The sequence below is a fragment of the Ambystoma mexicanum genome, chromosome 3q (genome assembly GCF_040938575.1).
Source record: "Ambystoma mexicanum isolate Mex_15411 chromosome 3q, UKY_AmexF1_1, whole genome shotgun sequence".
Lineage (NCBI taxonomy): Eukaryota > Metazoa > Chordata > Amphibia > Caudata > Ambystomatidae > Ambystoma > Ambystoma mexicanum.
This window is the reverse complement of record NC_090926.1, coordinates 827,354,781-827,378,137: the sequence shown is the minus strand read 5'-3', so window position 1 is coordinate 827,378,137 and position 23,357 is coordinate 827,354,781.

Below are 23,357 nucleotides of genomic sequence, written 5' to 3'. Positions count from 1 at the left end.
TGGTTGAAATGGATGCCAAGTTGGATTTAAAAAACAATTCAAAAACTCAACATTATGCTTGTCAAACAAATGAATCAATCTTTAGGTAGGGGAGGGGTCATGAGGATGGCATGGGATTTGTCCAAAGGCAAAAATTGGTTGTACATTTTTCTACTATGTCTGCGATCAATGTTCTGGGACATTGCTGTGATGTTCGCACACTGGTCGACAGCATCCATGCATATGTTTGCTTTACAGGCTCGGTGAAGAATAGTTTTTGTTCTGCTTATACATTTTGCGCTGTTCAATGAAACTGCATGAAATTTTGCAATACAAATATAGACCCAACTCTGAATGTTTTTGAGTGGTAGTGTTCCCACAATTTTTGAATGTTGTATAATTTTGGCACCATTTGACGAATATGCCAAAAATGTGCAAAAAGATTATAGACCTAATTTTGAATGTTTGTGCACAGTTAGAAGGGATTTTGTCAAGAGGTGTCAAAATTGTAGTGGGGTCGCAATATTTTTTAAATCGGGAAAGGTTTGAATGGGAAAACAATTCTGCTCATGGCTACAACCTGTTGTACTGGACGGATTTGCAACAAACATGTGCAAGAAGCATTGGCAAGGACCAAAAAGCAAATGCAAATCTGTGCTGTGTTTTATTTTTTGAAAAGCGTCAACATTTAGGTACAAAAAATAGTGATACATCTTTGGTGCCTGATGCATAGCCTGTGGCCGTAGCCAATGGGCAGATTGTGCCGGGCATGCAGACAATCTGGCCACTGGCCATGGCCACCAGGGACCGGCAGTGGGGTTAAAGTGGGCAGTGGACCTGGCCCCTGGCAAGGACAGGTACATCAAAAAGTGATATAATTTGGTGACTGAGGCATAGCCAGTGGGCAGATTTTCTGGTGCATGGCCAACTATGCGGTTAAAGTGGGCATGTCAACCATGGAGCGGCTATCTGATAACATTTTCAAAATCAGGACAGGATTGAATGGGAAATCAATTGTGCTTGTGGCTATCACCCAAACCACTGGATGGAATTGCAGCAAACATGTGCGAGGAGCATTGTCAATGACCAGAAAATATGCTTTTGCAAATCTCTGCAGTGTTTAATTTTTTAAATAGTGTCAATAATGTAAATACAAAAATAGTGATATCACTTTGGTGCCTGGGCGGTGGGCGTGGCCATGACAAGGACAAATGTCTACTATGCTTTGCTGTTTGGGGCCTTTAGCATAGTCAAACCCCATAACCCATGGATTGTGGACACTGGTCATGGCTGCAAGCAATGAGCACTATCCATTGGTCATATTATGGGGTATAGTGGTCACTGGACCAAGATACATGCTAGGTTCAGTAGATAATGAGGGTGGTTTGGTGAGGCAGGAGTGATGGTCGAGCCTCATGCCCTAAACACATCAACCACATCTTATATCCACAACATGTGCTGCTGTAAATCACACACATCAATCAGTATGCACTACAAAAAATATGTTTGTTAAAGGAGGTTTACACTCCTTTCATATGTTAAAAGAGGAATTTTTTGTAACATATATACAGTACTGTAAAATCATGAAACACTTTCACTTATAAAAATGGTTGCAAGGTAAAATCGAAAAGATATTGCCAGTTATGCTAAGCTATGCCACCATAATTTGCGAAATTGCCACGCACTCTTAAGAGTATCACACAGGACTACACACATGGCATCATGGATGACATTACTACTCTGTAACAATCCTGATGGAAACAATGGGGTCCTGTTTTGAGTGTTACTAGCAACATCTGAAACGTGATCAGTATGCCTCTAATGAACTACTAAATGTAATTATTGAAACAGAAACATTCTACTGAAGTGCTGTTAATACAGCAATCTAATAATACAGAAACAGAGACAAGGGCTGCAATATATACAATAGAATTAGAGTATTCTTAATCTTGTATGGTTGGCTAGTAGAATCATAAGTGTATATCAGAATCTTGACTAATGGTACATGGAATCAACAGCTGCCATACAAGGATTACAACACACATGTGTTAGCATACAGAGTATATATGGAGCATCAATGCAACACATCTGAGGCAGATAGAAGGAAACCCTAGTAAGGGAGAAACAAATACAATGACCAGAAAATTAAACTATGGTTTGAGTCCATCATCATGTATACAAATTGCATTATCTACCTGCTACTTGTGAAGTAATCTTTGATTTCCTGGGTGTTCGTTTTTCCCAAGGTCACCAGTGCCATTAACATCACCCACGTCACACTTTTCCCCACAAGCCAATGTGTACATGTACCATATCAGCATTGCTGGCACTCCATTAACGCACATCGGTCAATGCTGGTGGCCTCTTCATGGATGTTTATGCCAACTTCCCTGGCCACCAGGGCCATTATTGAGCGTGCAAAGACATACTGAAATCATGATTCCAATGCCTAGATCACTAAGGGGGGATTATCCTTTACATATCACACGTTCTGTGTGACTTCATACAAGCTTACTGCATCCTGTAAAGCATCACAGTGCATCATAGTGCACAAAGGTGTAAATGCAGAACTAGTACCACAGCTACATGCAAGGCCACCAACCCGGGGTGGGGGGGATGTCAGGGATGTCAGTGCGAGAGCTGTGCGAGTGAGGTGGGAGCAGCTGGTAAACAGCTTCGTCACATGAGCATGCATGCTGCTGGACAAGGAGCACTGACACACACAAGACAGTGTCCATGATGTAAGGATGGCAATTGTCAGGCACGGCCTGCACACACTGACCTGCCTGAGACATCCATGTTAACAGACATTTGGCCATGCTAACGCATATGAAAAATGTACAACTCGCACTGCACTAAAAAGCTATGGACACATACACACAGGCATTACACCAATACTACACAACCACAAAAACCCATCAATGATGAATATGGAGGAACTGAGGAACAACAGCTACTCAATTGTACATAGCAAAACTCAAACAACCATGTACCCCTCAACACAACTGGATTCCTCAACAGTGTTCATACGCACACCCACACCACCACACAGGCAGCCTACAAGACATGTCAGACTTGACCAATCATCTGCATGCCGTATCCAAACCAATGACCATGTAGGCACAACACATCATGAGACAATTACATTTCAGTCAGAGTCATCACACTTACCATCGCCATAACAAATATGTCAAACTGAAGGACACATGAGACAACATTGCTGAAACTGAAATGCAATGTGAAATGCAGAGATCACGCCATCTCCAGCAGAACATCTGTCACCCTTGCATCAGCAGGAATAGGGCAATGTCAAGAAAGCACAGCACAGCACTCACTCACAATGTTCTTGTGCTTAAGGGGTAGAGGTCCATTGGGACACATCAGAGAGCGCACCTCTAGTAATATGCATTCCCATTTTGCATTGATGTGGTGCCATTTTTCAGGGCCGAAGCCTCATTGATAATGACATCACAGGCACGCATGACCAACTATTTGTGCAAACTACATTCGTTCTGAATGGACAGGGCATCTCATCCAATTGAAGCAGGATGCTCAAAGTTCACCCCTAGAGTGAACAAAAAAACATTGCAACACCCAAAATTGCACAATGAATGACTGGAACCCTGTGTGCATGGACCTTGGGATGCATATATGATGGACCACAGCCTGGTGAAGTGACACCAAGCAGTGACTGAGATACACTGGTCCCACCAAGTACAAAGTCAGAATGCAGACACATCATCTTCTCTGCAATGGTGGGGGGGTGGTCATACAAGCAGAGTGTAAAATCCAAAAGTGAAATCACCAAGAAACAACTAGAGAGGGTGGTGACACTTGAGAACCTGTCACATTTTGTGACGCAAAAAACGGACACAAGAAAGGACTCAACAACATCGTCAACAGTGTAAGGTGTGGCTCAACATGACCTGGCTCAGAGACAGGATCATTGGCAGATAGGACTCATGGGGGATGCACTGATGATATAATGCCCTGTAACTGAAGGCAGCAACAAGCTAAATGTCAGTAAGTAACAACACATACAACCACACAGATCACAAAACATTCTCTGGCTTGACCTTGGTCCAGCTTCATCATGAAAAATAATACTTAAATCCTACCAAGAAATTGAATCTAGAGCTACAGAAGATCCCGAAAGCCAATGCATCTTAAACAATATCCTCATTTACACATACTATCCAAACAGGAGTATTGCTTTGGGAAACATGTGCCTGTATGATATATCCCAACACTATACATATACAGATTATGTTACGCCAAATGAGACAACTGAGAAATACTCAGTATTAAATTGAGAAAGAAGTCTAGTAAGACTTTCAAAACCCAGTTTAATTTGTCATTTACAATTATCATTTAAAACTGCAGAGCATAGAGAACTATATTACATGCCCCTACTGCAAGCATTCAAACCTTGGAGAAAATAGGAAGAATTGCTAGGTCACCATGACACATTTGAAACTGTATAACAAATGACAGGTTTAAATGGTACAAAGACATGTTAGACAATGAATGCCAACAAGAAGAAGAAAGAGAAACACAACTAAATAAAGCCACTTCTCAAGGGAGTCAACCATCTCTAATAGGAAGGTAAGAACCACTTGTAACATCACTCATTCAAAATGAAGCAGAAATAGCAATGAATGTGGTACAAAACACCATGTATCAATCCCAACAATTTAATGAGGATTTGTCAGTGATCGAATCACAGTTAAATGATGAACAACTCTCCATTTACCCAGAAGCCAGTGAAGAAATTATAAATGGACTAAAACCTGAAATAATATTTGCAATTGTAAAACAGTGCATACCTCTGCTCTTGTATGTAGGTGGTGAAGCTGGTTCTGTTAAAGCCTTCCTAATTAAAACAATCAGAAAATGTTTAGAATACAAAACAAATAACAAACTTTCTGCAGTTAGAAAATGCACCCACAGGTCTAGCTGCTTACAACATAGGAGGTGTAACTTTACACCGACTACTCCTCTTCCCCGTGGGACAACACAACACATGAGAATATTACTAATTGTTAGCAGAAGCTGCAACTGAAGTACGCAGAATTCTATGACAAATGAAAGTCATCCTAGTGATGAAGTAAGCATAAGTTCCAACCTAATGCTTGCTTTAATTCATCTAAGAATACAGAAAGTTCTAAAACTTGAACAGGAAGAACTGGTTGGAGAAGACATGCTATTGTTTTTGGAGACCTCCTACAGTCAATACCAATGAAAGGGCAACCCATATTTAAAACATTAGGCTACACACAATGCAATTATACACATGGCAGCAAAGGCAATGGCATTACCCAATTTGATCAAATGTAAATGATCGAATGGTTGATCTGGCCAAATTTTGTCAGTACCATTTGATCGATTACATTCAATCAAATTGGGTAATCAACACTAAACATGGGGAGCAGGGGTTGCAAGGGTGTCCCCCGCCCCCCATGTTTGGAATTGATGGCCTTGGGGGGTAGCTGGGATGTCCCCCGCTTCCTGAGGATTAGAGGCAGGAGACAGAACAAAAAAGAAAAAAGAGAAAAGGGTACCCTACTGCATCAGATCTTACCTGTGTAAGAGGGGCAGAAATGATGCTGCAGTGTCAGAAGGAAGCAGACGTGCAAAAGGTAAATGGGGGGCTGAAGGGATGTATTGGGGGCTGCGTGGGAGGAAGGATTTGTGTAGTCTGGCTGCAGCAAAATTGGTTTCACACAAAAATTGTCTATGGTCAATTCCGCCACAAACAATTCTGCCACGGCCAAATCACGTAGATCCGTCATTTTCACAACAGAGAACTTGCACAAATTATGCATCAGTCTGCAAATCTAAAACATGCTCATATTTTAAAGAAAAACATTATAACTGGTCGGCTTACTGAAGAGCCAGTCATCCCTCATTAGATCAATAAATGAGCTGTATGGACAAAACATATCTGCTCCTGATGTAATGAAATAATGAATTCAACAAAATTAAAAATGCATTTGCTTAAAACCAACCCTTGCAAACTGAACAATGCAATACAGATACAACCCATAGTCCAAACCACAGACACACTAGACATACATGGCATGACACCCCATATGTGCCAATAAGCAACAGCATGAGTTAATACTAGGGTTGTAATGGTATTCCGGTATACCGGTATAAACACTGTGAACAATTTCATTATGAATAAATAACCATTTCCTTGTTTGTAACGGTAAATTCCATTTTTATGTTTTTGTAGTGCACGTGTGCAGTACATTTTGCAATGAATGCAATTGCCAGCAGGGCTGGCGCTGGGCTGGGCTGGCTTCTGTGTTCAGCGAGGGACTGGAGGAGGTGGAGTTTGCATGGGCCCAAGTTGCTTGGAACATTCCCGACGCACGTGTGACTGAGTAAGTCAGAGACAGTTCACTGGGCAGCGCTCGCTCTGTTCGTGCTCCATAAAATCCCTCATTTAATTTAAAAAATCCCAGATCCTATAGTCTGCTCACTGCGACAGGCAGGCCAGTGCCCTGTGGATTCGCAATCAGGCACAGCACAAAAAGAAAGGTATGTTTTTTTTTCTTAACTGAAAGATTTACGGTCGACCTACGCAGTGTTACAAGAAAGGGGTCACTGAGGCTTCCTCCTCCTCTTGAGCCAAATAAATAGAGCATATGGTGGCTGGGGGTGCTTAGGGGGGATAAATAGAGCACCAGCTTGGGGGAGTACTGGGCACCAGAGGGGAGCTGGGGTGGGCGGCCCCTCCCCTGGCTCTGCCACTGCAGAATCGTTAAATTGAGTAATGGTGACACCTGTTTCCAGCGCTTGGAAGCAGAAGGAATCTGCCATGAAGCGTCGCAAAAGAACGGACATATCTCCTATTACGCCAAGGATAATGGGGCATGTACGTTACGTCTCGCACCTTTAAATAGCAGACGCTTTGCTTTCTTATTATTTGTATGTGCTCTAAAATGGCAGTTTCCGGGAAATGCCATCTTTAGCCTTTCGCTCTCTCCAGGTCACTCTGACCTGCTTTTGCCACAAGCCATTCTGAGCTGTACCTGTTTCCTCAGTACTAGCTCTGAGTCGGCCTGAACCTCACAGAAATGGTTGATGATATGATATGATATGATATGGTATTTGTAACGCGCCTATACACAAGTGTTTCAAGGCGCGACAAGGCAGGGAGGGGGGGAAACAAGGGGAAGACAGACAAACGATCCTACTAGGCCAGGTGTCATTCAGATCGCGCAAGTGCAGAGGTAAGGGGAAAAGGAGAAAGTGCAGGGGGAGGAGGTGGGGGGGAAAGTGCAGTACAAGGTAAGTAGCGTAATAAAATAATAAATAATAATAAAAGGGCCAGCTGGTGGCAAGTGCGAGGTAAGTGCAGAGCAAGTGCTGGGAAGGGGGCTGTAGGGATGCAGTGACAGTCCCACAGTGCAGGGGGAGCCAGGGAGGCAGTGCAAGTGGAGAGTGGCTGGGCCCTGGACCGAGGTCACAGAGTGGCCCAGATGCAGGTTTAGTGCAAACTTCAGTGGGGAGTTTAGCAGGTTTAGCAGGGGAGAGGGAGAGAGAAGGCAGAAGCGAAGAGGAAGGTTTTGAGGTGCTTCCGGAACCGGAGATGGTTCTCCTCAAGTTTCAGGGAGGCAGGAAGGCTGTTCCAGAGGGAGGCCCCTGCTGCGGAGAGAGATCTACCCCCAGCTCGTTGCTTCGAGAAGCGGCTGACCATGAGGGAGTTGGAGACGGATGAGCGAAGGGCTCGTGAAGGCAGATATTTAGGAAGAGAGAGTTGAAGGTATTGTGGCCCCAGGCCCCAGAAGGCCTTGTGGACAATGCAGAGGGTTTTGAACTTAATCCTCGCAGCCACTGGGAGCCAGTGAAGAGATTTCAGTCCTGGAGAGATACGGTCCCTGGGCTTGAGGCCAAGGACAAGTCTCGCAGTTCTGTTCTGGATAAGTTGCAGAGGGCGGAGAGTGGAGGCAGGCAGATTAAGATAGAGGCTGTCAATGCCTGGGGTAGGGCGTAATATGCTAGACAAGGACATGCATTCAATGCTCCTTCAGAGGCCGGTGTATAGTGGCTGAAGGAGTGTGCTGCGGACAGCATGTATTGCTTGGGTCCCGTTCCCCGCACCATCTAGCAGTTTGCAAGTGCAGACTATGCTCGGCCACGTGACATTTTCATTACCATACTGGAAATCCAAAGCTGTTCCGGATGGGAAAGTCTCTGATCTCAGCAAATGCACATTTTATATTATACTTAAAATGATGCTTTGAAATGTCTTTGCAATATTGGTTTAGCTGTTAAATTGTTTAAGCACAGTAAGGACTGCAGTGCGATATCTCTGTATCTAGATTTGTGTGGGGGGAAATGTCTCGGGATCCTGCACTTATGAAATGATGTTGCAGAGGTGTGGAGGGTTAGGATGCGTTTAAAGATGTACTGTTGAGGGCCACGTCTTGGACTAGTATAACTTGCGTAACATTTTTAACTGAAGTACACAACCATGGCATTATTTGGGCCTTGACTCTGTGATGGGGGAGGGGAGGAGCACTTTGGGAGTTTGCAACTGTTGGCCTGGGGGGGCGGGGTACAGTTTGGTGAACCATGGTACAGGGGGCCCAGACCACAGTTCAGGAGACTCCTTCAAAGAAGCATTGCTAGAAAAACCAACTAGGTACCATGCCCCGACAGTCTGAAATGTATACATATTGTGCAATGGGTATATTAGATTACTTTCCTTGCTTAATCTGAGACTCTCTAGTTTATAGCGAATCTCCAATTTGCAATAAAATCGCAAAATCAGCTGTTTGCCGGGTGGGGGGGGATTCCTGCTTTATGTGCCTTAATGGCCACTAAAATATACATGTTAAACATCCTCCTCCAAGCTTAGGGAGTGAATGCTTAATGACTGCCCTCCTGTCTTCTTTTGATATGCAGACTTCAATTGAGATGTGAACACTTCTTTGCTCTGCTGCTTGCTGTTAGTGTGTCTGCTGTGGGGGTGGGTGGAAAGGGAAATATGGCGCACACAAAAAGCAGCCACGCTGCCTGTAGCGTTTGGGCCCATCACAAACTTTTTCCCATATTGACTCTGCCTTCTCCGGTGTGCTGGGCAACTTGTAGTGGAGGTCTGGTAACCTTTTGAGCCTCGTCCTGCTGACCGCATCTGTCACTTTGACATGTAAGGGGAAGAGACCTGACAGACCTGAAAAGTTAATCTGGCCCTGAATTAGCATCTTTGTTGAGCAACCCCTTCCCAGTGTCGTCAAGCCCATTGATGGCAATTTTCCTTTGCTTTTTCCTTCAAATGGTGCTCTTTCCACTGCTTTGTTTGCCTGCTGCCATTTCTCTTTTCATCCCCCAGCCATTCCCTCTTGGTGCCTTCTTGCTCTTTATTTTTTAAAACCCTTTCACTTTTTATGTTTTGTAGGTTTCCTGTGTGCCCCCCCCTCAGTTCGGCAATCTGAGCCGCCATCTGCCTCCTTCCTCCTGAATCTCTTCTGATGCCACCTTCCCTCCTCCTCAGTTGCATATACTTTCACACCAGCATTGCACACACTCAATCCCATACTTGATTCTCTCTCTGTAGAGCACACTCTTGTAGCCATGCATGCACACTCTCCCTCTCTTGCATGTTCTTTATCGCAGCTGCTGCACAGTGTGCACCCACTTGCTCTCACATCATCCTTACACATAGTCATACACTTTCTTGCACCCTTTCCTGCTTACACTGTGTCATGCCCCTCCCTCTCGCAACTTACCATGGGCCACAGTATCAGCACGGGCCTCGTCAATACCACCATCCATGGCTGCAGAGACTGTGCTGCCACCACCTGAGCACGTCAACAGCAGCACCAGCTCAACTGCTGTCATCAACACCCATGGCCCAGTACGAATAGTACCACCCAGGGTCTAACAGGCACCATCAAACCCACCAATCATGCTCTCAGTCACCAATGCTGGCTGCAGAGGCAGTGGCAGCCCCACAACCAACACCACCATCACAGATAATTCTGAGCGTGCAACCAACAACATAACCCAAGGCCTAATGGGCATTGCCATGACCACCCATGGCCTGAGCAGCACTGCTGGTTCACTGCCACTGTCCAGGGCAGTAGGGGGCAGTGTCACACCCTAAGGCACCCAGGACTACATGTCAGCAACAGCGCTAGTCTCACCACCACCATGGCCAAGTGCAACCAACACCACAATGCAGGGCCCAACAGACATCACCATGTGCGCCCATCATTCTTTCAGAAGCAGTGCCATTGTTGCCAACCATGCCCTCAGTAGCAATTGGCCCTATTCACACCACCAACGTTGGCTGCAGAGACAGCACCATCATCACCAATTAGGCTCACAGAGGAAGCATCACTCCTACCAACACTGCCACACATTCCCCCTGTATTAGCCCCATTAACACCACAAGTTGGGATACAGAGACAGAATTGTAACCACTACCACCCTTGCTAGGAGGGCAGCCAACATCATCCCCCAGCGCATAACATGTAGCACCACTACCCGTGCCTCAGTAGCAACATTAGCCACCCACCCCCAGCTCGGGCCCCTGTGCCAGAGTTCATATCATCACCACCACAAACCATAGCCCAGGGCCTAACCGGCAGTGCCACCACCAGCCATGATGTCAGCCACATCAGTGATCCAACACCACCACCACCATAGGCAGCAGAGGCATTTAAAAATGCCACAATAAATGCAGCACAAAATGTAGTTGTATACTGCAAAACTTGCTTTGTTGTGCTGCAAAATTTTACATTCATTGCCGCAATATCCTGGAGGGTCTGATTAGAAGAACTAAGGCAACTTCTTAAATAATATTTAAGACAATGGTTGTACACACATGCAGGATACAACGTAATAACCGCAGTATACCGTCATTTTAAATGAAGGTTATCATACCGTCAAAAAATCAGTATCGTGACATCCCTAGTAAATACCCTAGACAAATCTATCTCAAACACAGCTGGATTGGAAAAATTACTAGCTCTGTGCCTAAACTGCAGAGAGATACTAATAAAAAACCTTGGTGTAAACAAGGTCTAATAAAATGAGCAATAGATACAGTTGATGGCTTTCAAACATATCCAAATGAAAACAATATCCATTTTGTCATCATCAGTTTCGACAAACATGAACAGCCTAAAAAAAAAAACAGCATGTTTACTTCTTTTCATAGCTATGTATGGATGCAGAGGATAATTCTCTTTGTCTCTTGCATATTTTGCTACCATTCACGAGTCGCACAGTTTAACCCTCAAACACAGACTTGTAGAATTTGGCAGCATAGTCTCCAAAGAAGGTATGAGTCACGTAACACTTTTACATCTTCATACACTCATTGGTCTATTCTCTGATGCAAACAAAGTCAAGGCTGACATTCCTTGAATTCTAGAATACAACAGGATACATGCACTGTGTACTCCACATCTGGATATGTACCCTGTACATCAAAAAGAAACTATTAAAAAGACAACTAGTACAGACAGAACCCATAGCAGATCTCCCCATAATACAAGGAAGAATAGAATAATAAAAAGAAGAAACACATCCAAAACCTTTCCAACCAAAGAGAAACCAAATTGTGTGGTCCTTTTAAATTCAGAAACACATGTGGAGTAAATTGCTATGCAAATGTATCAATCAATCATCTATTCCTCTTTCCTTAATCTGCATCTTGACTCCCTCCGCCCTCGCCAACTAATCCAGGATAGGACTGCAAGACTTATCCTTGGCCTCAAGCTCAAGGGAACATCTCTCCAGCCCTAACATCTCTCCACTGGCTCCATTTGACTGCAAGGATCACATTCAACACCCTCTACATCATCCACAAGATGTTCTGGTGCCTGGGACTACACTACATCCAAATCTCTCTCCCTAAATAATTCCGTCCTAGAACTCTTCAGTCTTCTTGCTGTAACTCTCTGCAAGTAAGACCCTTCTCTAAGCAGTGAGTGGGGGTAAATCTCTTTCTCTGACAGCAGCATCCCTCTGGAATGTCCTTCCTGCCCCCTCTGTCTTGAGGTGGTTCTCCTTAAATTCTTGAAGCTTCTTAAGACCTTCCTTTTCTCTTCCTCCTTCCCCCTAGTTCCCCTTGCCTTGCTAGTTCCACCTGCCTCTATGTCTGTTGGGTGGTATCCCTCATGAGCATTACTGGGGAAGTCCCTTCTTTGACCAGTACCCCCTTACCAACAGTTGCCCTCAGACACCCTTCCCTGACAAGTCTATTGAGTCTGCCCCAACTCCCCTTCTCGCACTAGTTGACCCCTATCCCCTTGCCAAAAAATGTGCCCTCCTAAGCCTCCCTTAGCACTTGCCCAGCCCCTTGGCCCCACCCCCTTGCACTTTTCCCTCTGTCCTTCTGCCTGTACTTCCTGTACTTCCTGTTTTTGCACTTGCACAATCTGAATGTCAAAAGGCCTAGTAGGACTGTTAGGACTGTTAGCGTTATTTGCTCCCCTGTACCACCCTTTGTCTTGTGGCACCTGGAAACACTTTTTGATGTATAGGTGCCATACAAATGCTCAATAAAGAAAAGACAGTAGTTAGACTACTGTGTACAAATTGTTGAATTCACTATGAACACACAGAGGATCCACAAGAAGTCCTAATTTACTTACTACAGGTATTAGAAACAGAGCTCATCCCTATAAATGAAATTTTACAAATTGCATACACTTGGAAACAGACATGCAGTATCTCCAACCATGTTTTACAAGACTACTACTATGCCTACATGTAAGGACAGACCCATAAAAATGGAAAGTACCTTGATAAAAGAATAATTATGTGAAATCATCTGTGACTTAACTAGGAGCTAAAAAGTCAATGTTGACCCATATAAGTAATCATGGTCGGTTAACCAAGATAGCCAATAACAAGGAGGAGGAAGAAAATGGCGATGGTTACTGGCAATGGCTACCTAAGATCTTTAAGCCCACTTTTCGACAATATGTGGATGATACTACTATCATGCTATCCTGGAATACGAGAGGCTTTGGCCATTTATCCACTGATGATGGTCTGCTGAACCAAATGCACATATTTAGTCTAATAGCCTTACAAGAAACTTGGATGATAGATGTTTGTTTGGTCAGAGTACCATACAGCTTCCTGCGTCAAAAGGACCTCTGGGTCACCCTAAAGGTGGTCTCTTGGTGTCTGTGTGCCACCCATGGGTGGTGAGCCTTCTACCTAACTCCACCTCAATGATTTTAGCGGGTAACATCTGCTATATGATGTGTGATATCCCTAATTAGCATCTATGATCCCCCTAATATGGCTGCAACTAAACAAAATATCATAACCATCAGGACAACAATAGATGGACTGAATCCACCGGCTCCACTTTGGATTGTGGGTGATTTCCACTTCAAGATCCCTAAAACCTATGCAGATCTGCTTGGGCTGAGTGGATCCTCCCCGGTCAAGTATACAAAGCAAGACAGACAGGGCAACACATGGGCAACAGTGCCTTATTCATTCCCTATGACCAGGTTCAATGGCCTATGTAAAGGTGATGCACATATAGCCTAGACACGTATAAGTGGGAAAAGTGCCTCTAAAATGTTGCCAACCCAGCAGCCTTGGCGATGGCTGTCCTCACCGGGAGGAAAGTGACCATATGCCACTTTGCGTTGCGATGATTCCTATGGCTGACCATGTGAGATCTGAAGCCTATGACCATAATGGCTATGTTAAGAACATAATAAATCGTATCCAATGGAATGCTGCAAATCTAGATAAAGCTAAAAGGTTGCTATCACATTTCTGAAATTTCTGCCTAGTTTTATGTCCACAAACATGAGATTGCCCCCTGATTGACTCAGAGGCATCCGCGGACACCAAATCAGGAAGTGAGTCCATGTACCGAGAGTGATATCTGTTATTTTTTGGGACATCCTGTTGGGCCACTTTTCAAAGATCTACTGGACGGATTAACACCAAATTTGCAAAAGCATGCTTTCGGGACCAGGCCTGTGCTTCTTGTGCAGGTTTGGGTGCAAATCCATCTAGCGATTTAGGCTGTAGCCACAAGCAACATTTTTCTTCCGTTCATGTCTATCCAGATTTACAACATTTTGGGACCAACCCTTTAACTTTGCCTCCCCTTAAGCAAATTGCACACAACTTTGCAAGACTTTATGCTGCTAACAAATCTTATAAAAGAAGCTACCCAACAACGTACAACCTATAAAAGTGCACATGGACATCGGAATCATCCCTCTGGAAAGTGTAAACACTATGACAACAAGACTAATGCTGCTAAAATGCTATTAAGACATAATATTCGAGATATGCTTAGCCCTAATATTGCTAGTGCTACATCAAACTAAATTCCTGACCAGATTAAGCAAGTGAAAAGTGTTCATAGAAAATGGCTGAGGAATTATTGCTTATAATGTGAGACTGAGGTGTGGTGCCAGCTTGTAGATCTCGCAAAAAAAACTGTAATGATATTAGGATCTGGAATGTGATAAGAAGAACAGCCAAAAGAGCGCTACGGCACATGCAAAAGTCTAATTAAATTGTCCCCTCATCTATGGGCAGAATTTCTCCATACACTTTACACCCACATTGGTATATGCAGCACATTACCTCAGTCATGGAATAAGAGTCACATCTTACCGATACACAAAACGGGATGCTGGACTAACCCCACACATTATAGGATGCTGGCGATGCTGCAAACCCAGCAAAGATATTTGCTAAGGTACTTTTAATTGAACTAAATTAATTGATTAATGACCACAACATTCCCCCTCTTCATCAGATTACATTTTATCCGAAGTCGAATATATCCCGCAATCTATTGATATTAGTATTAGCTGTAAAATATATCTGGACCCGACATCAGTGTAACATCTATGGCACATACATTGATTTCAGTGCAGCCTTCAACACTGTCATGCGCAACAGACTATGGAATAAATTATCAGCCTGGAACATTTGCCGAGGTCTGCTCAACATGATTATGATACTGCACCAAAATACTAGTGTTAAAGTGCGTATTAACGGTCAGGGCAAACTATCTGACTCCTTTACAACAAGTCCAGGGGACAAGCAAGGGTGTATTTTGGCAGCTTACTTGTTTGATTTCACAACTACCCCTGATAATATTAAATCTAATCCAGTCAAAGTTGGTTAGGTTAAAACAATGATCTGTTGTTATTAGATCACACCCCTTGAGCTTTAAAAAACCTTTTGGATGGTCTCCACACCTATGCGAAAATGAATGTGCTGCAGGTTAACATTAGTAAAAAACTAAATTGTGACCTTTACATGGGAAAAGAAGCAAGCCTATCCAAATTGTGTATGGAAATTCGATGATGCACAATTTGCACATGTGACTCTATATAAATATCTGGGTGTGATTGTCAATGAAACCTTGAAATGGCAAGTACATTGGAGTGAGATGAAAAATAAGTGTATGATGTTGACATATGCATTAAGCTCCTTCATTGGAAGGAATGAGGGTAGGTCAATCTAGACTATCCTGCTACTATACTCCACTAGGATTGTCCCTGTTCTTATGTATGGAGTGGAAGTGTGGGGCCATACACTGACAAGTGAGTTAAACCTCTTTGATGTTAAGATGTTACAGATTTTATTAAGAATGCCAAAGAATCTGTTGGTCGAATTTCTACGCTTAGAGATCAACATTAAAGGCACAATGGATGAGTGTATATCTAGAGCTACAATGTGCTACGAAAAAATGTTATCGCTCGAAAATTGTACTATCATGGTCAGTTTCTATAAGGCATTTACCAGCTTGGATAGTTTTGATAGCATGGGCACTTTGGCAAAACTAGCAAAAAATGTGGTTTTCCACATATAGTACAAATAACAATGTGGTCAGACAACAATCGTGTAAAGGGTACCTGAAAAAGAAAATTCTTAACTATAGCTATGAATCTGATCTATTCAGCTAGCGACCAATGCAAATAGTGGCCCCTTTATATAGCATAGGATGCCCGATGAATCTCTACCCAGAATTATATTTGCATATCCAGACAGCTATATCATCTGTCAATATCTCCAGCTTAAATTTAATATGTGCTCAGTCCTAGAGATAGTAGGCGCATGAATACAGATTCCAAGATCTGAACGCATGTGCCGTCTCTGTGGGGTGAACGTCATTGAAATGTTTGAAAACAAAATAACTAATTGTGAAAGCCTAAAGATGCTGAGGATCCAGTATGTTAAATCCTAGAGTTATAAAATAGACTTTTTGGATGAATCATGCATGTGGAACATGTTAATGGAAGGAAATGATCAAAATGTTATGTATTTCATGGTTAAATTCTTTATGAAATGTCAAGAAATTTTAGAAAACCTACTCAAAGGTATTTTGTATTAAGGGTTATACTTTACTTTTATTCCTTATGCTTTTTAATGCCTTTTCTCTTAGGCTTTTAAGTGATTAGCGTCTTGATTATTGTTGTATTGATGAAATGCTTCAATTGTGATTTCATAGCTGCCTTAGCTATTTCCTTTCTTGTATATATACAAAGCCATGTTGGCTATGACTATATCAAATAAATGAAATGAAATCTTACAAGTTACATACACTTGGAATCATACATGCAGGGTCTACAGCCATATTTTACAAGACCATATCCCTAATGAACGATTTATGTATCTATAGAAAATTGTAATTCAATTCCATTTCAACAATATCACCAACATGTAAATCATAGCATATTATGCTCATTTTGCAATTCAGACAATATGTCAAACATATAAATGTAATATTAATGCTATTTAATATACAATGTAGAGGGCACTAAAAATAACTGTAAACACAGTAACTTCACACATACCCAAATATAAAGAAGTGGTTGATTTGAATGTAACAAAACTTACATTACTAAAAAACAAAGGTTGCCAGCAGACCTTACAATTGCATACTTAATATTCCTTAACCCAAATGTAGTCAATAAATTAAGTCATTAAATGACACTTTAACTTCACGTTTACAATACTATACAGTTTGAATACGCTAATGGGCATCTATCTTAAACATAAACCAACACACAAAGCAAATATTCCTTATTCACAATACACTTAGGGAACGCATCACCTTTGTAATTACTAAATATATCCATACTAACACTGTACTACTTTTGCAATACTATACAGTTAGAACAGGCCAATGGGTATCTACCTGCATCAAACATAAACACACACACACACCAAATATTCCTTACTTGCATTACCCTTAAAATACGCCATCACTGATGTAATTACTTAATACACCCATACTACCACTGTACTACTTTCTACACATACAAAATGTGTCTGCATTTCATAAATGTAACAGTCTGAAAATAAAATGCAGAAAAGGTTGAAGAAAATGAAAATGATATCAATAGTAAATGTACAAAATTAGTTTTTTTAATCCACTTTGGATCTTTTTCTCATGACCCAATGATTACAACATGTTAATACAACAACAGTGTATCACACACAAATAGTATGGAAATCATAGTACATAAGTAAATGTATGTATGAACCCTTAAGTATGTATACTTTCCATTCCACGTTCTACAACTAACAATGCTTTCTTTTCTTTGCAAAGAAACAGATGTTTCCTTGCTACCATGTCCATCTGAACACACTATTTTAGCCACATTGTTTAAACCATGCCCTAAACAATCTCGCTACTGGCCTTGGCCACAACAATTTGTATTGCTTTTACTATATCCAGACTCCATGCAACCATTCCCCGAACAATATTACCTTCTTACCATGTCGAACAAAGCCTACTATTGTACCCACCGCCAGTAGCCAAATTGTTGCAAGCATTCAACCCAAAGTAATCATCCTATTTTGCCTATATCCAGTGCACAGATTCTACCCAATGACACTATCCACATTGTTGCAGACATTTAACTGCTATGCCCATAGCCAGTATCCACATTCTTCCAGGAATTCAACCCATTGTTGCAAGCATTCAAACTAAGTAAATATACTATTTTGACCATGTCCACATTGTTGCACACATTCAAGCCAAAGGAAACACATTGTTGTGCCCATGGCTAGTGGCCACATGGTTTGAAGTAAACATATTTTTTTAGGCCAATGCTAGTGGCCAGATTGTTTGGGGGATGGCTGAATGGCCATGGCCACAACAATATGTATTGTTATTGCTACTACTACTATATCCATATTGAGCAACAACCCCACAGACATTTATGCACGCAATAAGGCCTCATTTTCCTTTTACTCTTTCCCCCGCCCTCCACATACAGACGTTTATCCTCAAAATAAGTAGACATCTATATAACTATTAGTCACACTCACTAATTTTTTTACCTAATTATAAAAACCAAAGTAACCATTGTTGTAACTTCTGTGAAGGGTACAGTTAGCTAAAAGGTGGTTGTTGACCCTCCTGGGTGGGCACCTTCCCAAAGAACAGGTTATTTGGCCATGTTCATTGTTGGTAGAGGGGCTCCCTGACCTTTTTGTGAAATATATAATATAACTCCACCTTTCTCAATGGATATCCGAATACTGAACACCGAATATTGTCCACATTGGTCGTAGACAGGAAAATGACTGTGGACTCGAAGTCAACCCCACATGCATTTCTACACACAATAACGGAAACGTTATTCAATTTCCTCCCTCCTGCACCCTCTCAAGACACTCTTTCATCCTCAAAATAACCAATCATATATTGTTCAGAGCCTTTATCTACTGCAGTGCCCACAGACTGTGGGCACAGTATGCAAATCCAACATGGTGCCTGCTTACAAGGTTTTGACGCACCTCACAATTTTGTTTGACCAATCAGCCCCCTCGTTTTATGTCCACAAACATTAGATTGCCCCCTGATTGGCTCTGAGGCATCCGCGGACACCAAATCAGGAAGTGAGTCCACAGACAGTACAGTGATATCTCATATTTTGGGGACATCGTTTTGGGCCATTTTTATAAGATCTTCTGGACGGATTAATACCAAATTGGCAAAGGCATGCTTTTGAGACCAGGCCCGTGCTCCTTGTGCAGGTTTGGGTGCAAATCCATCAAGTGATTTAGGCTGTAGCCACAAGCAGCATTTTTCTTCCATTCATGTCTATACAGATTTCCAACATTATGGGACCAACCCTATAACTTTGCCTGCCCTTAAGCAAACTGAACACAACTTTGCAAAATAATTGAGAGTCAGCTGAATACTGTTTTAACATAGTTGTGTGAGGATTCGTTGAACAGCGTCAAAGTTGTAAGCAGCCCATAAACTGCTCTTCCTATGGGTTGAGCAATGTAACCATAACTACAGGGTTGCTACCGCAGACCTTGTAATATGATAACAACAGTTTTGCAATGCTAAGCTCTTACATTCATATAAATGTAGGGCAGAATTAATACTTTATATGATTACCATTGTCTGTGGGCCAACATAGTACAGTGATATCTGTTATTTTTGGGGACATCGTTTTGGGCCATTTTTATAAGATCTACTGGACGGATTAATACCAAATTTGCAAAGGCATGCTTTTGGGACCAGCCCCGTGCTACTTGTGCAGGTTTGGTTGCAAATCCATCTAGCGATTTAGGCTTTAGCCACGAGCAGCATTTTTCTTCCATTCATGTCTATACAGATTTACAGCATTTTTTGCACCAACCCTATAACTTTTCCTGCCATTAAGCAAACTGAGCACAACTTTGCAAAATAATTGAGAGTCGGCTGAATACTGTTTTAACACAAGTTGTAAGCAGCCCATAAACCGCTCTTCCTATGGGTTGAGCAATGTAACCATAACTACAGGGTCACTACCGCAGACCTTGTAATATGATAACAACAGTTTTGCAATGCTAAGCTCTTACATTCATATACATGTAGAGCAGAATTAATACGTGATATGATTACCATTGTCTGTCGGCCAACATAGTGGAAAGGTGTCAGATCCTCTACGTTGACGCAAATAGAACCTCATCTGGATGAAGTGACAATTATGCCCTAGAATTTTGTATATTACAGGGCCAGCTGTAGCGATGCTGTAGTTTTGTTAATTTGAATTTATCATACATAGGAAGAGCAGTTTTGTGTGGCTTTGGTAGCTTTGGTTGACTTTGGTTCCATTTGACAAATCCACGTGAAACTTTGTAAAAAGATGACAGACCTGACTCAAAATGTTTTGCAAGTTTGAAGTGATTTTGTCAAGAGGGGCAACATTATAGGGGGGTCCTAAAATTTATGAAATCTATATAGACTTCAATGCGAAACACATTTTGGTCATGGCTTCAGCCTGTATCGCTGGTCAGATTTTAACCAAACATGTGTGAGGAGTGCTGGCATGGTGCCAAAAGCGTGCTTTTGCAAATTTGTTGTTGATCTGTCAAGTAATTATTTGAAAATGCCAAAAGAACTTCCTGAGAATGTGTCCATGGACACTTTTTGACAAATCAAAGGGCTGTGTTACAGCCATGGACACTGGGCAAGGGCACCAATTGCTCATCTAAGAAATGTTAGCTGCATCAAAATCATTTTAAAATGGGTGCCATGTTGGGTTCACAATCCATAATGAAGATTTGTAGAACTGTGTAGAAGCACACATTTACATTTCTGTTGCTCATGAAAGAGTCCCTGGGGAGGAGGGGGATGTGTTGGGAAGCGCAAAATATACGTTTTTATGGGAGCAAATGAACGGATCTTCCCAAAACCAAAATATCAGTTCACAACATTCTGTGCAACTACTGGTCACTTTTGAAGCAAGCCCTTTAAAGGTATGCAGCCATTATTTGGCACCCACACTCATGACCACAGCAGAGATTATGTCGGATTTCAGGATGTGCGGATCACACATTTAAGTCATTGGAACTAGTAAAATACAGCCCTCACAATGGTGGGCATACTTTACATGACCAGATACTCATAATGAGTACCACGGTCTCCAACTGTACTCTAGCTTTGTCAGCTCAATTGCTGTTCTGGATCTGTAGCCATATTCATGTATTACCTTTGCCTGAGTTCAGACAGATTGCACAGAGTCTAGTCTGGCTAGAAATGAGTTGTGAGGGGAAGTTAGAGATCATAATGCAGCATCCTGTTACAGCTCACTTTAAACACTTAAGTGCAGGAGTGTGGGTGGCCTAAATTGATTACTTATTGGAATTCAGAATGAGCACACTGACCCTTAGCACACATACTCGCCTTCATCATTTAAGCGGTAAACCCAACCAGTGCTGGTCTTCACTTCTCTTTATAAACTGTCAAATAATCAAAACTGGAACGATAAAGAGCTGAATCGGCCCCATACAACCCAAACCTCTGTCCTAAAGAACTATCCTGTATCAAACAACATGTTGTGCAGGGATGTCATTTGGGAGTAGCCAGGGGTAGCCGCTGCTACCCCTGGCTCCCCCTCTGCTACCCCTAGACCTGTCCTTGCTACCCCTTGGCCATTGGATAAAGAAGCAGTGCCAAGAACAGTTATCTGTGTTGCACCTGAAAAAGGCGGTTGTAAATGCATTTCTATGTGCCACAGCTTTTTTCACCTGGAATCTAGATCTAATTAGCTGGAGAAATAAAAGGGATGTAGGAAAAACTATGAATCCTCTATCACTAACAGGTTGGCAGTCCATACATGAACAATGCCTGATGGTTGAGTTCAGAGGTGGGCTGTCCGTGCAGCTCATACCCAGTACTGTAGCAATAGGAATGGTATGGGGCCTAGGTCTAGATAGCCGGAAATGGGATCGAGCAGCCTGCAGTACTCAATGACAGAAAAGCATGAATACAAACCTCATCTGTGTTTCTTGTTGTCTGCTTTGCACATCCAGTGAGCCACTGGGCCTGTGATGAGAGGGGTGTCCCCCAGTGACTTCTGACACCAAACTTGCCTGGGCACTGTGTTACCTGACCCAGAACTTCTAGACCTGCATTACAGGCACACTTTAAATAGACGCAAGGTGAGAAAATTAATTTAAATGAAGTTGCTCTCCTCCTTTGAAGAAAACCATCTGTTGCACCCTTAAGCAAAAACAATATACCTTTGGAAGGATAGCTCAGGGCCAACATGCTTGCTTTGGGAACATGAGGATGCAGTGCAACATGTGTTCAGTTTCTGCTCCAGTGCTTCGAAGCTGGTGGAGGCATGCATTAAGCAACATATAAAGCCACAACGAAAATAATAAAAGGGGTATTTTCTAGAGGTGCAGTAATGGGACTGCTACTGCTGTTTACATTTTAAAATGAAAAGAACTGCAATTACTGTTCCAGTGCTTCGAAGCTGGTGGAGGCATGCATTAAGCAACATATAAAGCCACAACGAAAATAATAAAAGGGGTATTTTCTAGAGGTGCAGTAATGGGACTGCTACTGCTGTTTACATTTTAAAATAAAAAGAACTGCAATTACTGTGAGCTGCAACACATCATTCACCACTATCTCCCATCTAACAAAAATAAACCTGCGGGCTACTTACCAAATAAGAAACACAGAAAGGCAATGGCTGGAAGGTTTCAAATCATTCATAACCACTGGCACAGCTCTGGGCTTGAGGTGTGTGGTTAAGGCTCAATGTTATGGAGGCTGGTACTGGAGACTAAAGATGTTGAACCAGTGACTAACATGTGCTGGCAGAGAGTGTTTTAGATGTAAAGTTTTGTAAGAGAGTTGAAATGCATTGACTGCAGATATAAGATGTTTCAGGAGGGTAATTGAGACTCATACTGTTTGGATGTTGATGGAGGATACTGGAGACTTAAGTTGCTGGAGGATGACACAATGTAAACATGAAGGTGTTGGAGTAAGGCATTGGTTGTGTAAGGTGTTGTATGGTGTGAGTGCGTGCCAGGCAATTTAAGCTGTTGACGGTGGCCCTTAACGACTCCCATTGGCTGGTCGTGTGCCCATGGTGAAAATGGTTGGGGCATATTCATGCTCTGGTTGAGGAGTGGGTTGCTGTGCAATGGTTCAAAGTGCACTATTGACAAGAAAATCCCTGTGTGCATTGTCCCAGTGTAAAGGCCTGAATGGTACAGCCTCTGATTCTCTTCTGGTTGGTTTTTTGTTGGCCAGTTGCTGTTTCCAGTCTGTGGCCAGACACTTGGCAGGCACTGGATGTCTGCGCTTTGGGGTATGGGCCTCTTCAAGATGCTTTGTCTGTTTCCAGTTTAGCCTGAGTGATGTATAAAGGTCCAGGTTGCTGTGCTGGACGTCTGCTTACATTCACAGTGATTTGGTAATATGGGCCTATACACACTGATATTAACGCTACATATAGTGATCTATTCTTGTATGAAATGTATATCATATTAATGTGATATCGTTACCACATATTTTTAATGTACAGAGGAACAATGCTATTGTTGTTTATTGTACATCGTTCCTCATGTGTTGCACATAGTTCATTAATTGCTTTGCA